Source organism: Tigriopus californicus, chromosome 7 (assembly GCF_007210705.1).
Source record: "Tigriopus californicus strain San Diego chromosome 7, Tcal_SD_v2.1, whole genome shotgun sequence".
Classification (NCBI taxonomy): domain Eukaryota; kingdom Metazoa; phylum Arthropoda; class Copepoda; order Harpacticoida; family Harpacticidae; genus Tigriopus; species Tigriopus californicus.
The window spans coordinates 12,892,222-12,911,593 of NC_081446.1; the positions used below are offsets into that span (position 1 = coordinate 12,892,222).

Here is a 19,372-nt window from a genome sequence, read left to right on the forward strand (position 1 = left end):
TATGAATGGTCTTAGTTTGATCTAGTACGTCCACTGCGTTTTGAGCGACATGAGCTGACCTTATAGTTGAAGATATTACTTGACTGTTCGATCTAGTTTTTGTTCATCTGTGGGCCCATTTAAAGAGTGTCCTCCTTCATCTTAGTGTTCGCTTTAAATCTCGAGCCGGGAGGGTTTATTACGCTTGCATGACCCTCGTTGTCGTACTTCCCAGCACCCAAGGGTCTACTAATCTAATCTGAAACTGAAATGTTCTTTCTCTGGAGACTAGGCCTTGTATTACAAAGGATTCTATGGACATACATCTTGGGAGCTTTAGAATCTCTTGTAATTCTAAACTCACATCCTTAACCTAACCAAAATTGGGTCGGTTGTTGGTTGTAGTTGAAGTGTTGAAACCTGTTTAGCATTTCGTACAGCCACACATTCTCGTGATTTTCAGTAATGGCTGTTTACCTCAAGACTCCGTCAAATTTGGCCTTTGAGTAAGTCAACCCCAAAAGAATCCAGAAAGTTTGCAATGGATCTTGTGGTATGAAACTGAACCCACCAGCAAAAGTAATCTCCACCGTCCAAAATGGAACATGAAGACCCATTCTCTCATCCGTTTGGGTCCCTTGACTGGGGAGAGCTTCCATGAAAAGCCATAGATCTTCATCCTTCTCAAGCATAAACCTTTATGTTAACCAGATCATATCACCTTTCAGGGTGTATTCTTCATGATCCATGAAGACACTTGGGTACAGTATACCTAAGGTCATTGGTCTCGGACCGTCGTCAGAGGAGAGATATTCTAGATATGGGAACCGATCAGGATGGCTTGGCCTTCAAAGATTGGCCCAAAACTTGGAAGCCAACGAAAACGAAACCTCAAACTGGTTGGATTGGTTTAGCTTGCTGAATGGAACGCACCCAAGCATGATCTTGTTCCAAGTTGTTTTGGCTGCTCATGTGATTAATGTGGCCAAGTGAGAAAGAGAGGCCTGAGCTAACTGAATAATGTGGCAATTCATATGCAAACAAACTGGCAGAGCCTTGAATGGCAAAGGCTATCGTCAAGTTTACAATACACAATGACAAGCATATTCTTGGAACATATCGTCGGCAAGCTCAATCTGACTTTAAAGTCAACTCTCAAGCCAAACTCAATTTCAATATCTCGAACATTTTAGCCGAAAACTCATCTTTGAGGGAGCTTTCCTCCTGGTTACGACAGAAACTGTTTTCACTTACAGTAGAACATGCGTTATCAAACTCTTTCAAGCTGCGTTTGCCAGTCTCCTTTCACTCTTTCGTCCCTAAAGCGATTCTGAGCTTTGGACAATTGAAGTTTGTTCGATAGTGTCATTTACAGGAAAGTGGTGAAGAACTTTTCTAATGATCTTGGGCGACTTGATCCTCGAAACCAAAAATTGGGCGAAGAAACCATTCAAACCACCTCGCCAAAAGAGGTAAAGGACCAATCACTATTTATGGAATCGCCGCAAGTGTGACTGATTTTTTTTAGGCTACCGGGTTGAACTTGACCTTTGTGACGGGTCTGTTGGCGGCGATGCAGATCACATGCATGAGGGTTTTTATGATATTTGGAAGGGCTGGTTGGGAATTGGTTGTACCACAGGAGCCATTGTTCAAGCTTCACGGAATGCGCAGGCTCTTTTTTCTCAGTCATGCATGAGTAGTAGTGGCATGCACAATTTTCCCCCGAAAAATACTTTTATGTGTCAGCTTTAGCCTTAGCTGTGGACGTACCAGTGGTGTATGTACTCTCTATGTAGTAGCTTCACATTCCGAGACACGCTTCAACGCGTGTGGCGTAGATAGACTTGTATTCAATTCATTCACAGAGAGCTCCTGAAATGGCTCACTTGTGCGGTATGAATGATAATGCTCATCGACGCTCCGTATGTACATACAGTACTTCAATGTTGCTATGGATAGTTGCATGGTATTTTATGGCATTGAATTTTGCTCGCACTACTAGATCCTAGGCCTGATATGTAGGAACGTATCTAGTATAAGGCAAATGAACTTGTATTAAACACTCCTCTACAAACCAACCTCGGAGCGATTTCTCCGGTGAGCAACGAAGAGCTTTGTTTAAAGAGCGTTTTACGCCAAATGACTCGTGGATATATAGTAATTCTTTTACGTAGACAGTGGAGTAATGCAAATCTTGCGGGTTGGGCATACAAATCTCGTCCCCATTTGAAGATCTTTCTCACTTGTTTCCTCTATTCCTCCTCGAAAAGGAAAAAGGAGGGCATGCAAATGACACAATTACTTTCTAAGGCTGCAAAAACCTCACTTTATCACAAAACTTTTTGGCCATCTTTGTGCGAGGCTTTTTTGAGAACATCAAATGGTCTTTTCGAGGAGTTGAACAAGAATATTACGGGAGGACATGATTGCTCAGGACCACAATTAATGCTGAAAACTTGATAAGTTGAACAAATACATGGCTAGTGACCTCCATTTGTGTCATATTTACCAACGTAAGTAAAATAACCAAAACTACAGTGTCTAATGTCCTAGAAATGAGTGCTCTTTTCCGAGAGGAAATCTGTTTCTTTTCTTTCATTATAGCCAGACTTTGGACCCAAACTCACTTGTCTCTGACATGAGAAACGCATCGAACCATTCATTTTGTGGAATCGTGGCTTTGTGAGGATGAGGTTCCATTCAAAGACTGGCCTCCAAAAACCCCTACCAAGCATCTGAGTGACGAATTAATTGGAATCTGCCCAACCAAATCCACGTGATTGACTCGAATCACAAATATCGAGGTTTGGCTTCTTCCGGGAGGTCATTGGGCTATTTTGGGCAATCCTTCGAAAAATGGTCGCTAAACTCCTACAATCATTTATAGACTGCGAGAATCCTTACGCCCTTGGGCCTCTAACGCAATGAGCTGGCGAGAAGAGTCTGTCGAAAATAAGAATTATTGCCATGAAAGTGACATTTTCCGGCTTATGTGTCTACTCATGTCTGGGTTCCATATGCTAGTGCACCATCTGTTAATGAAGAAGTACTTTAAGGGAACACAGTGGATTTCGATCCAGACTTCTCTGCCACGTACCAAAATCAATCTATCAGAAAGTAAGACAAAAGCTTAGCTGGGAATCACAAGTCACAAACTTATCGGTTACGCGCCGTCTCGATCAAGATTGATTCCGGAATGGTGTGATTGGAAGAGAAGAAAAAAAATCCTTTTAATCCTTGGTAAACATCGCCCTTGGGGTTGACGATAGAGAGATGCCGGAACTTTGTAATAAGCCGATGAGTGGTTTACCTCGCTGTCAAGGAATAAACACTTGAAGTGCCAGGTACACTGATTTTAGGGAGGTACGTTGAGGTCACATCATTTTATTTAGAAATGTCAAGTAGGAGCATCAACATGTTAATGTAAAGAAGACCCAATTATTGTAGCTCTAATACAAGTGGTGTATTTCACTGTGGACATTGAAGAAGGAAATAGAGACGACGTCATGACAATTTTTTGGGAGGTGACTTACACTTTTGGGGCTAATTTTGGGGTTACAGGACCCAATTTAGACCCTTTAAGCACCGATCAGTGATCACCATTTTTTAGGAGGTCACTGGCTCAATTTTCAGAACAATAAAAACAAAAATACAGATTAAGGAAACTGACAAAATACCTTTTCTCAGGTTAAAAAAAAAATTGTTAATATTTTTATCAATCTTTGAGACATATGGCTTTCATTAAAATGCATTGTTAGTTTTACAGTTCTCTTGAATAAAAAATCACCTAGAACTGTTATTCAATCCCTTAACAAAAAACGAAAAGTTTTAATAACCTCCTCAAAAAGTGTGATGACGTCATCCCTTTTCCTAGGGAGTGCTTGATAAAAATTACACAACCTCTAACTACCAACCACGTAGACCACGTTTTCCTAGCCTGAAGGATAACTGCTTGAAAAGTGATTTTTATTTTTCACTCAAATCTTTATACATTTAATACGCCCAAAAAGAATCAAGTCATAGAAATAAAGTTTGTTCATTTATAGGTCAACATGGCGAAGCCGGCTAGCCGAAGCTGCACTGCCCAAGTGAGCCACATCTAATTATCTGCCTGCACACTTTTTGGTTATTGAGGGTCGGAAGAATAAGTTCTGATTTTTATCCAAAATAGTATGATTTAGTTTGGGAATGTTGGCCATGATAAGTTGTGAAAACAAACGATTTGATTGTCTAACTAGTATCATCAATACAAGGAACTACTACCAAGTTCTCAACGAAAGGTAAAACTTGCCATTAATTACATATCAGTNCACCGATCAGTGATCACCATTTTATAGGAGGTCGCTGGCTCAATTTTCAAAACAATAAAAACAAAAATACAGATTAAGGAAACTGACAAAAAACATTTTCTCAGGTTGTTAAAATTGTTAGTATTTTTATCAATCTTTGAGACATATGACTTTCATTAAAATGCATTGTTAGTTTTACAGTTCTCTTGAATAACAAATCCCCTGGAACTGTTATTCAATCCCTTAACAAAAAACGAAAAGTTTTAATGACCTCCTCAAAAAGTGTGATGACGTCATCCCCTTTCCTAGGGAGTGCTTGATAAAAATTACACAACCTCTAACTACCAACCACGTAGACCACGTTTTCCTAGCCTGAACGATAACTGCTTGAAAAGTGATTTTTTTTACTCAAATCTTTATACATATAATACGACTAAAAAGAATCAAGTCATAGAAATAAAGTTTGTTCATTTATGAGTCAACATGGCGTAGCCGGCTAGCCGAAACTGCAGTGCCCAAATGAGCCACATCTAATTATCTGCCTGCACACTTTTTGGTTATTGAGGGTCGGAAGAATAAGTTCTGATTTTTATCCAAAATAGTTTGATTTGGTTTGGGAATGTTGGCCATGATAAGTTGTGAAAACGTCGAAATAAGTTATCAAAATGGTTTAAAACAGGTTGTTATTTGACATGTTATTTAAGTACTTTCGAAATTTTAGCGGTCAAAAACAGTATTTTTATCATGCCTTTCATTGAATTAATGCAAAATTGATATTGTGGTACAGACCTCTAGCAATTTTTCTTAGATTTTAGTTTATGCTTTGAAAGGTCCTGCAATCCTACTATAAGTCAAATCAAACGATTTGATTGTCTTACTAGTATCATCAATACAAGGAACTGCTACCAAGTTCTCAACGAAAGGTAAAACTTGCCATTAATTATATATCAGTTTCAATGGAGGACATTGTCAAAGTAAATGTTCTTGGGGAAATCAAGAAATTTGGGACTAAAACGCATTTTTCTCTTTTTGTATAATTCAAGACAAGAATATGTAATGTTGTTAATTAAAGGTGATTTTAATTGAGCACTGACAAACAGTCCAAAAATCATCTGTTTTATGTCATCTTATGGTTACTAATAAAGAAATAAGTTTAAACTTAAATTAACCAAAAACGTTGTTAATTTTCTTTCTTTACAAGGACACGATAACAAGCATGTTAGCAGAGGTTTTGTTAATGTTGTGCGTTCTCTTTTTGGCGCTAGATGTCTCATTATGAAGCAAGCAGCCCCGTCACTTGCGTTAGATCCTCATCTTTTTCATGCTCGATCTGTGTGTGTAGCGTTTGATATTCGTACCTTTAGCTTTGACATCACTCCAGAAAGCCTCATGAACCTTTCCATTCACATCACTTATTGCATATTTTAGTTGGCATTTGTCAAGTTTTCCTTCAACTCTCAATACCTTCAGAGTCGAGGCTACTCTTTTGAGCAATGTGATAAATTATTCAAAACCCGTCTTGCAATGCGGACGTGAGGGAATTGACATAGAAATACGTATTCCGTCATTCTCAGCTAAATTTGACACTTGATAAGCGGCAACATTTTCACTCCTTGAGAACACAGAATAATTCTCTTTTGATATTGATAAACGAAAAGATTATTCTCTTTAAAAGGAAATTAGCAACCAATCAATCCCAGAGCGCCCTCTGTTGTCAAAAGCATTTGAATTATTTAGACCCTTTCATATCAATGTTTCCGTGTCTTGGTCATTTTTGGTCCTCTCAAATCAGTTCTCTTTTATTCACGTCGAGATAAGATTACTTGAATAATGGCAATTAATTTGAAGGGTGCGCAGAAAATGAAGATTCTCCTCTCGATTCTGATGAAAGATTAAATCATCTGAACCGTGCAAATAGAGTGGTCTTCAGTACTTGTTGCGTGCGTAGTCGGAATTAGCTGTCTGTATCAATTTGATTGACTGCTTCCCAGATGAATTAGTCTGCTTTATGTACAAATAGCAACCATCTGGCTATAAAAGTGGGATGTAGGTACGGGTGGTAAAGTCGAGCTTTCAATTGTCAAATTGCCCAGGATTTGCTTGAGTGGAGCCACTTCACTTCATTGGATATCGGTAGAGTGGCTACTAAATGTTCAACGAGGGTGGAATTTAGGGCGTTATTAAAGCTCCCAAGGACGAACTGAGAGCCACTTGTTTGTTTTCCCATTATTCTTCGCCAAAACTGAATTCTTTTTCATCGTACATACGTATACACGCAGTGAACCCGAGTCCAAAGACAGAGATGTGCAATTTTAATCAAGACCTCTGAGCAGGCACGAACAATGTTCCTTTTGTATGGTTGTTCCATTTTGTTAAAGCTGACTTAAGTTCCAAAGCTGAGCCAATTAAGGCCTCGCAAAGGCCTTTCCTCGTGGCGCCAGCAATAAGGAGAAGAAATCTAATGTAAGGAATGGAGCGAACCACTAGATTTTGAATTGGAATTAGTTTTACAACCACAGCTACCCAACTACCACAACACACAACAACGTCATCATGCAACTCTCGGTGGTTCCGAATCCCCAAGAATAGCCTGTAACAAGGCCAGTATTGCTCCCTTTGCCATTCGCATTCTTTGTCTTATCGAAACACATGTTCTCTATCCAGGAAGTCCAGATCATTTCGTTGTCGACAACGAGGCTATTTGTAAGGAAGATCTCCAGATCTCCAGATCTGGCCGTTTGATCTCATTTGACCCCGTTTTCACGCCGTTTTGCACTCCGCTTTTCCGCTCTTCCGCTTTTCTTGGCAGAAAAGGGGCACAATGAGCTCCATAAATATAAGGCACGATGTCAATTCTCGTTCGGGGCGTTGGCCTCCGTCTCGCTTTAATGATTAGTGTGATAGAATACCGTACCAAAGAGACTCGCAATCGACTGTCTTGATTCACACTCTGCTCAGAGAGGGCCTCGACGACAGCCAACGTCCACTTATGTAATGTTGTAATGGTTGCAAAGTTTCAGAGCCACTCTGTGCATGCACACTTTTGTTTGTGTGAGAGAGTGAGTGCTTTTTGCCTTCAGGCTTTTCCGAGCATTCATTAGCACATGTTGTTATTCTGGTAATGTGTACCCGTCTCGCGTGATAATGAGTGCGCCAAACTTCATTTACTTCATTCAGGATCGTGATTTGTGATACGCATCTTCCGGTTTGATGAACTCACTCACGCTTGGTTAGGCTTCGGCGAAGTCTGGCTAATGAATCTTACCTGAAAAATACCAATAGAAATCATATCAATATTGCTCAACATACGGTATGGAAACGGGTTGTGAGTTGAGAGGGCTTGAATGAGGGGCAATCTGATCTTTTTGCTCCCTTTTTGAAACGACCGTCAAAACGTCTTATGTCAACTCGTGCGTTTCAAAGTAAATATTTGGATTTCTCCTACGGGCTCTTTTCTCTATCTGTGACTTTTATGAATTCACCATTTAGCGCTAAATTCTATCACAAGGATATCAATGGTTCTGCGCCATTTTTTACAATCTCTTATAATTGAGGCAAATGGTTCGGTGTTTGTATCAACCATGACTGGCATCCTTTTTGAAGGTGCAAGATATTATTATGCCGCCCGCTGAAATTGTTGGTTGCGTTTTTAAATTTTGTGTTCTCATCGTTGAGGATCAATGTCAGTTTTTTTTCCTTCTCGGGCTTTCACGAAGCCAATTTCAATCCTCGAGCTTGTCGAGTCAGGTTCCAATACTTCAAAACTGCCACTTATTGGACCCGGAACTTTTCTGGCTCATTCAAGCCTCCTCAGCTTCATTTGGAACATGACAGAAGGCAGTGATGCGACAGCTTGGAACTAGTTTTAGGACGCCACTCAAACTAGCTTGGGGTCTTGTCAAATTTTCATGAACATGCTATACCAACCCCAAGGTGAATAGATATCTTTGAGCTGATGTCAATGGCGAACGCCTCCTATCAATGTTATCATTGCTACCAACAAAATGGAGGTACAGTAATTAGTTTCCTGTACAAGTTGGCAGTTTCATTCGGTTCATTTTGGGGATTCTCTCGTTTCAAGCAAGAAATGCTTCTTATGTCTTTAAGATGCTGACTAATGATTCTGAAGAGGAAGGTAGCACATTTTGATAAATCGAAACTGTCCAACTGTCCCTTTCAACAATTGGCATCCACATATTCGTTATACACAAAGAAATAAAAAAGCGAGAGAAAATGGCAACAAAGTCCGTTTTATGATGCATCATTGGACTCGAAATTGCGAATGATTAGGAGGTTTTCCGTGTTTTTTTGGTAATACAGGCCTTTATGGCTGGATGCTTTGGTCATCCTTGACTGGTCTTTTCGTTCGAGGTCAATTCTGGGTCAGAGATCGGGGATCAAGGCTCATTCCACAAGGGAAGATGAAGATCAGTTTTAATCCTCGAGACTGGAAGTCCAGCAAGTTGAGGCCTTGTCGATTTGCGGGATTTATTGCTGACTATCTTCTTCATTGGACATGAGCCTCGGATAGTAACGCCTAATTTGCTCAACATACCTCCACCAAGGCTCGTTAAGGAGGCTGATAAGTGAGCTATATTGGCAAAAAAATGGTCCAAGGTTAAGCCAAATCGCTCACCTGACCCTCATATGAACGTCTTAAAGTGTATGTAACATACACGAGTTGAGACAGGTTTCTTCAGCACGTCGTCGAGACGTCGACAAATTTTGATGCGGAACTCGATCTGGGGTGTCTCAAGGGCATTACGAGCTCAATGAATTACTACAACGCCAGCTCTTCTTGGTCATTTTCTCAATGATTTGCTTCATTTGGCTCAAGACGAAGTGGAACAACGCCTCCCTGGAATGTCTGCTCATTTCTCTCAGGTGAATGGTGCCAAGTTATGTGCCTCACTTTGGCACTGAAACCTGGTCCCAAGCTGAAGATGCAATTTGGGTTCCAGCATTTCAGTCCCCACTCTCCCCGAGGATTGCCACTTACCAAACTATTATATACGGGCACGCCGATGCTTATATGCTCCAGATGGAGCCTTAAACTGCCTGCGATCATTTTTTGTCCTAAGAAGTGATGATTTCAACCATCTCGAGTATGTTCTGGAACGACATCCTCAATTGCCATTTGCTCCGCAAACTAACGACCAACATCAGAAACGGCCTCGGTATTTCTATTCTAACTTTTCATCCTTGCTTCTGCAGACTACATTTTTTTTTAATGTTTCAGTCCCACACTATGGAGCCATTCTGTACGTAAATCGTGGATGACTTTGGGTACTTAGTACTACTTCACTCCAATGTGAATGGTTAATGGTCTCTCTCAGATTGGTCCGTGGGGTTTCTGGTCCTTGCTTGCGCACTCAAGCCCAAAATGACCCATTGAACAGAGTTGCTTTTTCCCCACTTGATTCAAGGCCCTCTCTCTCTCTCTCTCTGCTCCTTGTCCTACATGGTGGAATGGCTAGTGATACTGGCACCACACGTATACTAAATATACGAAGGTCTGTCAAAGGAACCGCTAGCGACGAGGATTTTCTGCATTTCCCCTCTATCAATAGTTTTGTTCCCCATCAAAAACCACCAGGAAGTCCGTCTCGGGCGCCAAAAGAGACACGGAAAAGCATCGTTGGCTTTGCATTATTGAGACCAGAGCCGAGCTTGTCACACACATGGAGGGGACTTCTGATGACAAAGCTAGGTTCTGTTCCACTTCTCAAATCCTGTTTACAGGTCCTTTAGCATTAACGTACCTCCCTAGATACATTGATGAATGTATTTCTGGCTTAGTGTTTACTACGATTTGCTTATTTCGAATTGGTGCTAAACTAATGAAGACCGCTCGACCCTTTGGTTCCTTTTTCTTAATGGTTTCAAGATGGGAACTTGAAATCAAATTTGAGTACGGTAGCTCGCTTTTGAAATCGAGGCACAACTTCAAAATGCCCCATAAAAGTGATGAATGGAGCAACAACAGTTGTTTTGGAGATTAACATGGTAGAAAAAAAAATGATCTCTTTCAACGAAGAAATCCCGAAATTGAAAGGAAATGAGCTCTAAACGCCAGTTTGACTTAGTCTCGTGAAAGATTAAGAACTTTTTGAATGGGAAAGTGGATTCGATAGGATTCTATTATCTCCCACCATGATCATTCATAATATTTCCATGTAACACTTGTACGTTGTTTCAAAACTTGAGAGAAAGGGTTCTAAGATGTAATGATTCATTATCTAACTGGAAAGGATTAATTACAAAGAAATGGGAAGCCAACGTAAGCAACGTTGCTAAAAATCGATATTGAAATAATCTATGCCATTACTTTCTGCTACTTTTTGCCACCTTTCGCCGTTTTTGCCACTTGATGGCAGAAAACTGCACAAAGTGGCAGACTTTGGCAAACAGCGACAGAAATGTTCAATGGCGTAAGAGGAGGGACACAAGTGCTTTTGAAAAGGTCGAAAGAAACTGATGGTTGGATTCCTTCAGCTCGCATAGAAGCCTGGTTCATTTAGGAACTGGTTGAACGTTAATTGATATTGAGATGAGTTGCCTGAGTTTTAAATACAGACATCTTTTTGTTCAATAAAAGTAAAACTATAATCAGAAACCTGTTGGTACTAACCAAAATCAATAGGCAACTAGTTTTACCTAGATATATGTAGCTTCTCAAATACCGACAACGAGTTTAGCCCTGAAATGTTATGGCTTTATGGCAACTCCGACCCCAATAGATTGAGGCGGCTAACTTCGATCAATATCAGGCAAGAGAGAGATTTAGAATTAGATTTCGTCTCGCATATCAATTCAAATTCCAAAAAGGCAACACGTGAGGGCTAGACATTACTTGAAAGCACCCTGAGAATTGGTAAACAAATGTTGCAAAATATTTGTCATTTTCTTGCCACTTTTCACCATTTCTACCTCTTGATGGCAGAAAACTGCAAGCAGTGGCAGGAAGTGGCAAGATCTGGCGGAATTGTTAAAACACATTTTTCTCGGTTTTGACTCACGTTGCCAAAATTGCAAATATTTGGAAGAAGCACAATTGTCTCGAAAATATCGGTGATCCTTTCCGTTCATCCTCAAATATGAATCTCCTTTTGAACTGTGTCACTCAAGCTTTTATTTACTAACTTGGTAATTCATTTTAATGAAATTGCTCTAAATGTTTCTATCATTAGGCTGGGTCCTATTGCTTCAGGAAAAGCTTTTCCCAGGAGAGTTTCGGAAGTGGTTGGATGGAGCTCACACAAAGAGGTGAAGGAGGAGGATGAAGTTCTCTTTTCTAAATTAATTCCAGTCCAGCCTTTGTTCCAACCATACCAGCATCCAAACACCCGCACACATTCCATCACCGTCATTTAAGTGTCTTTGGGCGGGAATTGGGCTGGAAATAGAACTCTTGGGCCCTTGAAAAAGACATAAACGTGCCTTGTAATGAGGTAGGCAGGTTATGGTATCTTCTTCTCGGAAGCTGACATTCCACACCAAGCAGGTGAAACAGCTAAGTATGCCTCCAAAAGAGGGGACAAACCGGCCAATTCGGATAAATGGTTGACTACTTTTGAAACCAAGTGAGTGAACCTTGGAGGCCATCTTTCTCTGTAAATGAAAACTAGGAACATCTAAAAAACTTGGATAAGGAAATGTAGAGCTAAATTAGAAAACTGACCGTTCCGTCTTGATTGGTCCAAGACAAATAAAGCTCCGGAATGGAAGAGCCTGCGTTGGATTTAATCGAATTTGGCCTCATTTAAAAGTCCCAGTAATCCGCCCCGGACCTTAGCCTTTTTCGTGATTGAAAGTAGTCACATCTGATTCACTAGGGAAGAGTTGTCGTTTATCCAAGCTGCCATAAGCAGAATTGAAATAGTTGAACTCTGTTATTCAGTTGGATGGAAACGACTATTTTGATCTTGGAACGCGATGGAAAGAGGTTTCCAAAGCTAGATTGGGCCACCCATTGATTCATTCCTTTTGGAAAAGAGCTTCCATTCTGATTGAAATCCCCTGGCTGACGAGATTGGAACGCAGATAGGAATTGAATTACCCTAAATGCAAAGGACAGGAAAGGTAGTTCAAATATTCATCCGCAATGGAACCAGACTTGTTGGTCCGAGTGATCCATTTATGACTCACGTTTCGAAATTCAAAACAAAGAGTGAGGTTGAAACTCTCTATTGGTCAGATGAAGATATACGTAATCATGTATTGCTCTTAAAAATCCATCAGTAAATGGATTAGTGCACAAAACGACGTTTGCAAATATTGTCAAGGTCAACGGAAGAGCCTTTTAGAAATTCAAAATTTCCTCAATTTCGTACGAACTATTTTGTACATGAGCATCAAAAAATGATTTTTTTGATTAAGAATCCTGCAATAAATAAGGGCTCCCTGTGGGAAATACATTTGCACCAGAAAAATATTCTTGATATTTGTTTGAGTCTATCAACATGTAATATTCGTCTTTCAAGGGCTATTGGTCCAATTCATGCTCGTGGGTGAAGAGTTTTAGGGTATGCCGTTAAGCTCCAACCACAAATTACATCACATTAACTTAATCCTCCCTCACTCCAAATAGAAAACCCATTGTAGGTTTGTGGCTAAGAAGCTGACTAAACACTCCCTGTGTTTTCCAAGAGGTCAAAGCTTTGTTCCCAGTTGCTGTTCAAACCCGAAGGCCCCGTAGGAACGAACACATTTTGTAACCTCCCAACTGAAAACGACGGAATAGCACGACCGATTTTTATTTCATTTTGTAGGCTAGAAGCCTTAGTTAAAAAGAACGAGTAGAATTCATGAATGGTGTTCCTTCTAAACTTCATTACTAAGAATCAACAGGTTGGAATTTGATTCTTGTCTTGGCACTTCAGATCAAACAGGCCAATTCTTGATTTTTTTTCCCAATGTGTATGCTCGCTCACAAAAGAGTTTCATCCCCAATTTCGAATTGATCCAAATATAATTACTCTAATCATATGATCGTATGACGGAAAGCAAGAAAAGGCCTCCAGTTCTCAAAAAGGTCGTCATCATTATTCCCTGCGTGATCGTTCGTTTGGGAACAAATTCCGCTCCAAGCTCTACATACGATCCATCTGCATCAGGTTTGATGGCAGCCAGAACAAGTCCCCAATAGTCTGGCCAGTCTTTCCCCAACTTATATACGTAGTACTGAGGTTTCAAGGTATTTGATGCCCTCTTACTCACGATAAGTTGTGGTCAATGCGACAATCGTGTCTCCTCCCGAGGAAGGTAAGCCGAGTGGCTCTTTTGACCAGAATAAGGAATGGACGGACCTCTGTTCGCTGTGCCTCCTTGGAACAGCACCAAGTCGACCATCCTGAGGGCCCTCGAGCCCTCCTGATCTGATGCGTGCATCTGCTTTGAATCGGCCTTTGCCAGCCGTGGGTCCTTGTTGAGCCAATCAATGGCATCAGGGACCCCTCGAGGGAATTAACTCGACGTTAACGACAAAGTCGTGAGAGAGATTGAGCTCCTTTTTTTGAAGCTATGGCCAGTTATTACATCTTTTCCTGACTTAATGCCAAGCAATAAACCTTAATGTTGATGTGCGCTCGCTTCCCTGATCGAGTTCTCCCCCTCAGATTTGATCTTGACCCTGTCCACAATAAATTCATTGCTATAGCTCATAACTTGTGAGATCAGCAAAAAAGAGGCGATCTTCTACCCTTTGACTGAAGGGATGAGATGAGCAGCCGTGCTGATAGCTGGTGATCTTGAGCACAAAAGCTTGGAAGTTGGTCCGTGAGACAGACGCGAAGGACCCCCACAGAGATGAATGCTCTTCAGTCTGGTCGGGATGAACTGAAACAAGTCTGGAGGGAAAACACATCATCTCCTGGGCAAATACCTCCTCCTCCTCCTCCTCTTCTTCGCCCCAACCTACGTACGTACCTTCTCATTGCCTCCTTCGTCTCTTTGAACTCTTTGAGTAAAGTGAACCTGTTGCCCTGAAGCGTCTTTCAATTGGCAACGAAGGGTAGGGTAGAGTGTAGAGTCAGGGGATCGGGGGTGCTTCATTACGTTTTTAAGGGAATATTGGATTTAATTTATGATTGGCTCGCTTTGGGCATGAATGACAATGCCTTCCCAAGGCTGTTTGGGGTTGGCAATCCTTCATGGAGGTTGCCAGTCTTCTCTGGCTCTGATTGATGCGTATTTTCAGCGAGATCCAGGGATTGGTAATCCGTCTTTATTATTGTGTGCATTTGACAAATTTCCCGAAGCAACTTTTGTGCCAGCTGACGACTGACACACACAGAGAAGAACCGAGACTCTCTCCACTTGAAAGTACGTCCGCATAAAAAAGACCAAGTCATTGGACCTCTCAATCCAGGCTTTCAGTAGAATTGACTCGTTCTATATTGGGCTAAAGGGCGAAAACGTTTGGGTTCATCTCCAGGATGGATGTTCGTGGCAATGCAACTTTTCCTCCGACATCATGGTCATGAAGATAAATGTGTATTTCAAGACTTACAATTTACTTCAAGCCCAGGGAGGCGGCCCATTCGGCCCAAACCCATCGGCTCGTGAAGTAACTCCCCCAAAAGCGGAATTTATTGCTCCCTCATCAATGAACAAATTAGAAACAGTCCGAAAGATTTGCCCTCGATATCCCTGGAGGGCTAATTTCCACTGAGGCTTCCTTCAGTTGACGAATATCCACTAGCATTCGCCATCCAGGTCATTGCTCTTGTATGGGTACAAAATACAGAGATACAAACATGAGACCTGCTCCAGAGAGGACCAAGTTTCTTTGAATAAATCAATAGTAATGCATGCATCATTTTCAATGGGATAAACAGGACCAGAAACTCAAGCATTGTTGTCCCAATCCCATATATTTGCATAAGGCTGAGAAGACACGAAGGCCGTGGTCAGGAAATGAGACCATACGATAAGATCGTAATAGGTTGAGATGGGAACATGGAGCATGGAACAAATCTCATGTCGTAGATTGGTTGGGCTGGATACTAATCAACTCAAGAAAGGTCATTACGGCGGAATGTACGCATTATATGGTAATACTACGGTGCTTAACCCTTATGAATGATTCGAGTTACCGTGTTCTTAGGGTGATCTGACATGTCCATGATTATGTACATTGACGTATAGCATTAGCTGAAGCAGGAATGCTAAATGCAATTACTTGATTTACATACTGATAGTATAACCTATGATACATGAATGCAGTTGAAATAACCAATTGAAATGGCACCCATTTTAGTTGAGATAAAAGAAAATCGAATCAGTGCAATCCATTTTGTCAATTTGTAATTGCTACCAGTCCCTTAAGCCTAAATAAATGCGAGATAGGATTTGTAAGATATGTTGGGAAACCATAGTTTTGATTCTTTTCGCTTTAGACAACCGCAACATCTGAACTATTTCCATAAAGTAATTGTGAAGTACACTCCTTGAGACGTGGACACATCGGTAGGAAAAGAAAAATATGAGCAATTCTCGAGTTATGAGATTGTCATTTCAATGGACCAAAACAGGTTGGTAAATTTGGTACTGTTTCTTGAGAAGCTCTGGATAGATCGCTACTTCTTATTGAGGCCATTTCTTTGAAACAGGAGATTTACGGTGTTAAAATGCATAGAGTAGTATAAATATCGTTGCTCGTTTTCAACAGACAGAACCACATTTGTCACTCTTATCCAGGTTATTTAGATGTCACTTTGGATCCGTGGGTAGAGCCCATTTTTAAAAGCAAACCGAAAAACACTCATAATGAAGTCCTCAAACTAATTTGGAAAATTAAGACGAGCGCTCTTATTTAGGAGAAATTGTCACATCAAAAAACATATTGTATCTCAGAAACGTGGAGAATGAGTCAGTGTTAAAAAGGTTAAATGCATACGCATATCTTCAAGTGGAAGCTCTTGAATTACTTTAAAAATATCTGGGTGAGTCAGAAGATTGGGCTGACTTTTCATGGATGAAGAAACTCCACGATCACGAATTAGTACAAAAAGAGTTCTCTGCCTTGTCCAGAGGAAAGCCAAAAAGAATCTAAATTGCCAGGTAGACATAATTGTGGTTATCTTGCCCAATTGTTTTGGGTGTCTGTTTATGATGATGTGGGAGCGGTTCTCACCCCTCAAACCCCTCGTCGAGACCGCCGAGCAGTCAGTCAACAGTTCTGTGTGTCCGTGAATAGAATCCCAATTGTTTTGTTGTTATTGTTGTTGTTGTGGCTCACCATCAAAACCTCAAATGATAGATAACCTCTAACCTGGACGTCTGGAATGGACATTTCTAATGATGGTTGGCATCACGTTCAGCAAGAGTCAAATATAGAGTAAGGATAACAACAGCCACTTTCAACTTTCTGTTGGACTCGTTTTGAATGTCGCCAAGTGGGATTGATTATTCCCCCGGTGAAGGACATGAGGCACAATTTCTTACATAAAAAGGGGCCAGATTGGGGGGACCACTTGTAACTGCTCTCTATGGACGGGTGTCAGAGAGTTGGGGGTTCAGGGTTGCGGTCAATTCGACTCAGACCAATTGTTGGTAGTGACCAATGCAGATTTTGGAAAATGGGCCATTTTGTCCCTCTTTTCGTATCTGGGATCAACACGCTCAGGAACTGAATGTTTGGAAGAATGAGGTGGAAATGACGCTTGTCTTCCCTGATTTGTAGCTGGTGAATCTGTCGGCTGTGTCCCAAGGGTCCCTTTTGTCCTTCCGAGCTCTCGCAAGATGGATCAGACTTTAAGAGGCCTCACTTAGAAGAGACCGGAAGACCAAGCCGTTCATACTTATGCACATGTACAACGAGATGGTGAATGTAGTCCGCACTTCTTCTATTACCCTCAATGGGACCCGTTCTACATGGTGGAACACATTAACTTCATCATTAATCGGTTTGAACATAGAAGCCCACCGATGGTTTCCTTTGAATGGAACATTATGGTCAGACTTTCTCAGCCGATTAAGAGTCGACCGAAGTTAGGAAACTTCAGTTGCGTAATTGGATAATCCACTAACTTCGGACGATAAGTGATGAAGATTTCTTCTCCAGGGAGGAATGTCACTCACAAATACATGAGTTATTTCGTGATGTACCATTATGCGATATGAACCATGATTATATTTTTTCGGCCTTGCCAGTCAAAAACATGCCCTTGTAATGAGAAGAAACTTCGCTTTCAATGTCGTTATCGACTCGGACTCGAGTATTTCAATCTCGGTTTCGCTTCAAAGGCGTCATTTGATTCGATTGTACGAACGAGGAGGGTCCTTATGACTGGCATCAATGACCAGCAATGTGTGAAAATGGTCCCCGGGAATGTCGTCCAAACTGTCATATTAAATTGCACTTAGCAGTCCAAGTCATTGTCTAAACAAGACGTGATTGAGGAAGTTTGGTGGCTGAAATGTTATCCTCCTCCACGTTGTGCATCCATATTTGGCTCGCTTCTGTTGATCTCCCATCTAACCTTCGAAAAAGTACTTCCATTGAGAAATATGAGTCTTTTTAAGGCATAACTTGGATCGAATCCAGGTTGAAGGAAAAATCATGAAAATCATGATATTTGAGGTGAGCTCATCTTTTCGAGAAGCAAGGATGTTCAAAACTAATGATACTCACAACATCTGCAGACAAATTGACCTTGGTTACGATATTGTTGTGCGCAGAGGTTTGATTTAGGCATAGATGTATGAAGTGAAGTTGTGGTCAGCTTTTACGGTTGATCTAAGATTGATTCGATTCTACTCCGGATTCCGGAGCAGTTCCCACTGAAAGAAAGGCTTCTTGGCTGTTTGGCAGTCTCTCCTTGGAAACATTGTACCAAGGCCATCACCCACTCGAAATTGGAAAGGCATCCTTTGTCCCTAGAGCTTCATGGTCTGGCTACTTTTCGTGAGTGATGGAATTGGTTGGCCCTGGGAATGCTCACCTTTAGTCTAAAGCCAACCACAAATTGATATGTGTTGAACATTCCAGATGGATTTACAACTACTTCTATGTAGATCGTTATGTAACTCTGGGATTTTGTTGGTTTATGATATCAAATTGAGCCCAGGTAGGCTTAGCCCGCAACCCAACAGGCTCTATTTTTATGGTGTCCATCCCCACGCATCCTGTCTTGAATGGATGCAATTCCATTAAAATGCGTACGTATTGTCCCTGAGTTTGGAATAGCAAACCAAAATGCCCCCGAAGGGTAATGCTAGCACCCATAATCATGCATGTAGTGTTTGAAACAGACTCAAGCTTACCTCAAAATATGAAAAAACGTTGACGACCTTGAGGTGAAAATGACTCACAAGAGACTCGGAGTGAAGGTAAGCAGTAAGCACAAACTTTCCAACGGAGAAAACAATTCAAACAAAACGTATCACTTTGTCTAAGGGGTAAGGATTGACTGATGGTCGAGGTTGGCGTATGGAGAAAAGTATGAATCCAGTAATAGTTCTAGAACCTTGTCCAGAGGAGAGGAAAAAAACCGGCTACAAATCACGTCTTCGCGGTGTCAGAACCAAAAGCCAACTTGCACCCGCCCCATCATCTGATTCCCTTTCGGTGCGTTCCTACCGTATGAAGGAGTCCCTACTCCCTACCGTCGGTATCTAGTACTCCGAAGGTGTATTCACTTGTGCGGAGTTGCCGTTGAGGAGGCAGCTTCTACCACTGGACACCAACATTCAGTGCATTAGGTAGATGCTATATGGTGGATGGTGGATGGTAGTTGTTAGTGTTGGTGTTGGTGTTCGCCGATAGTTGTTGGCAAGTATTCGTTTCCTAGGTGGGTTTCGGATGGTTGGGCGGTCGGTTGGTGGTTAGTTGTCTTTCGTTGGTTCGTGGGGAGGGCGAGGAGTATTGGCGGTTTGCTGGCGGTTGTCGAAGACTTTGAAATCCGTCGAGAGAACATGCACGAAAAGGGCCGTTTACTTCGTTCCGATCGTCAGACAAACGAACCCTCCTCAAGTCCTTTTGCGGGGTGAACAGGTAAATTTGGGCACGACCAGACATTTCTCGCTTTTTCCATGCCATGGTATCGAACATGGAATACAATAGTGGCCATGTTTGTAACAATCATGCATAACAATAT

At 41.3% G+C, this 19,372-nt stretch overlaps 1 protein-coding gene across 1 annotated transcript in view; it reads right to left on the minus strand.

The window, feature by feature from the left end:
* Nucleotides 1-18,865, minus strand: part of LOC131883724 (uncharacterized) — a 28,012-nt gene extending 9,147 nt beyond the window's left edge. The window contains exon 1 of the mRNA XM_059231256.1: nucleotides 18,540-18,865. The gene's annotated coding sequence lies outside the window, so the exon portion shown is untranslated. The remainder of the gene's footprint in view (nucleotides 1-18,539) is intronic.
* Between the last annotated feature and the right edge of the window lie 507 nt (nucleotides 18,866-19,372).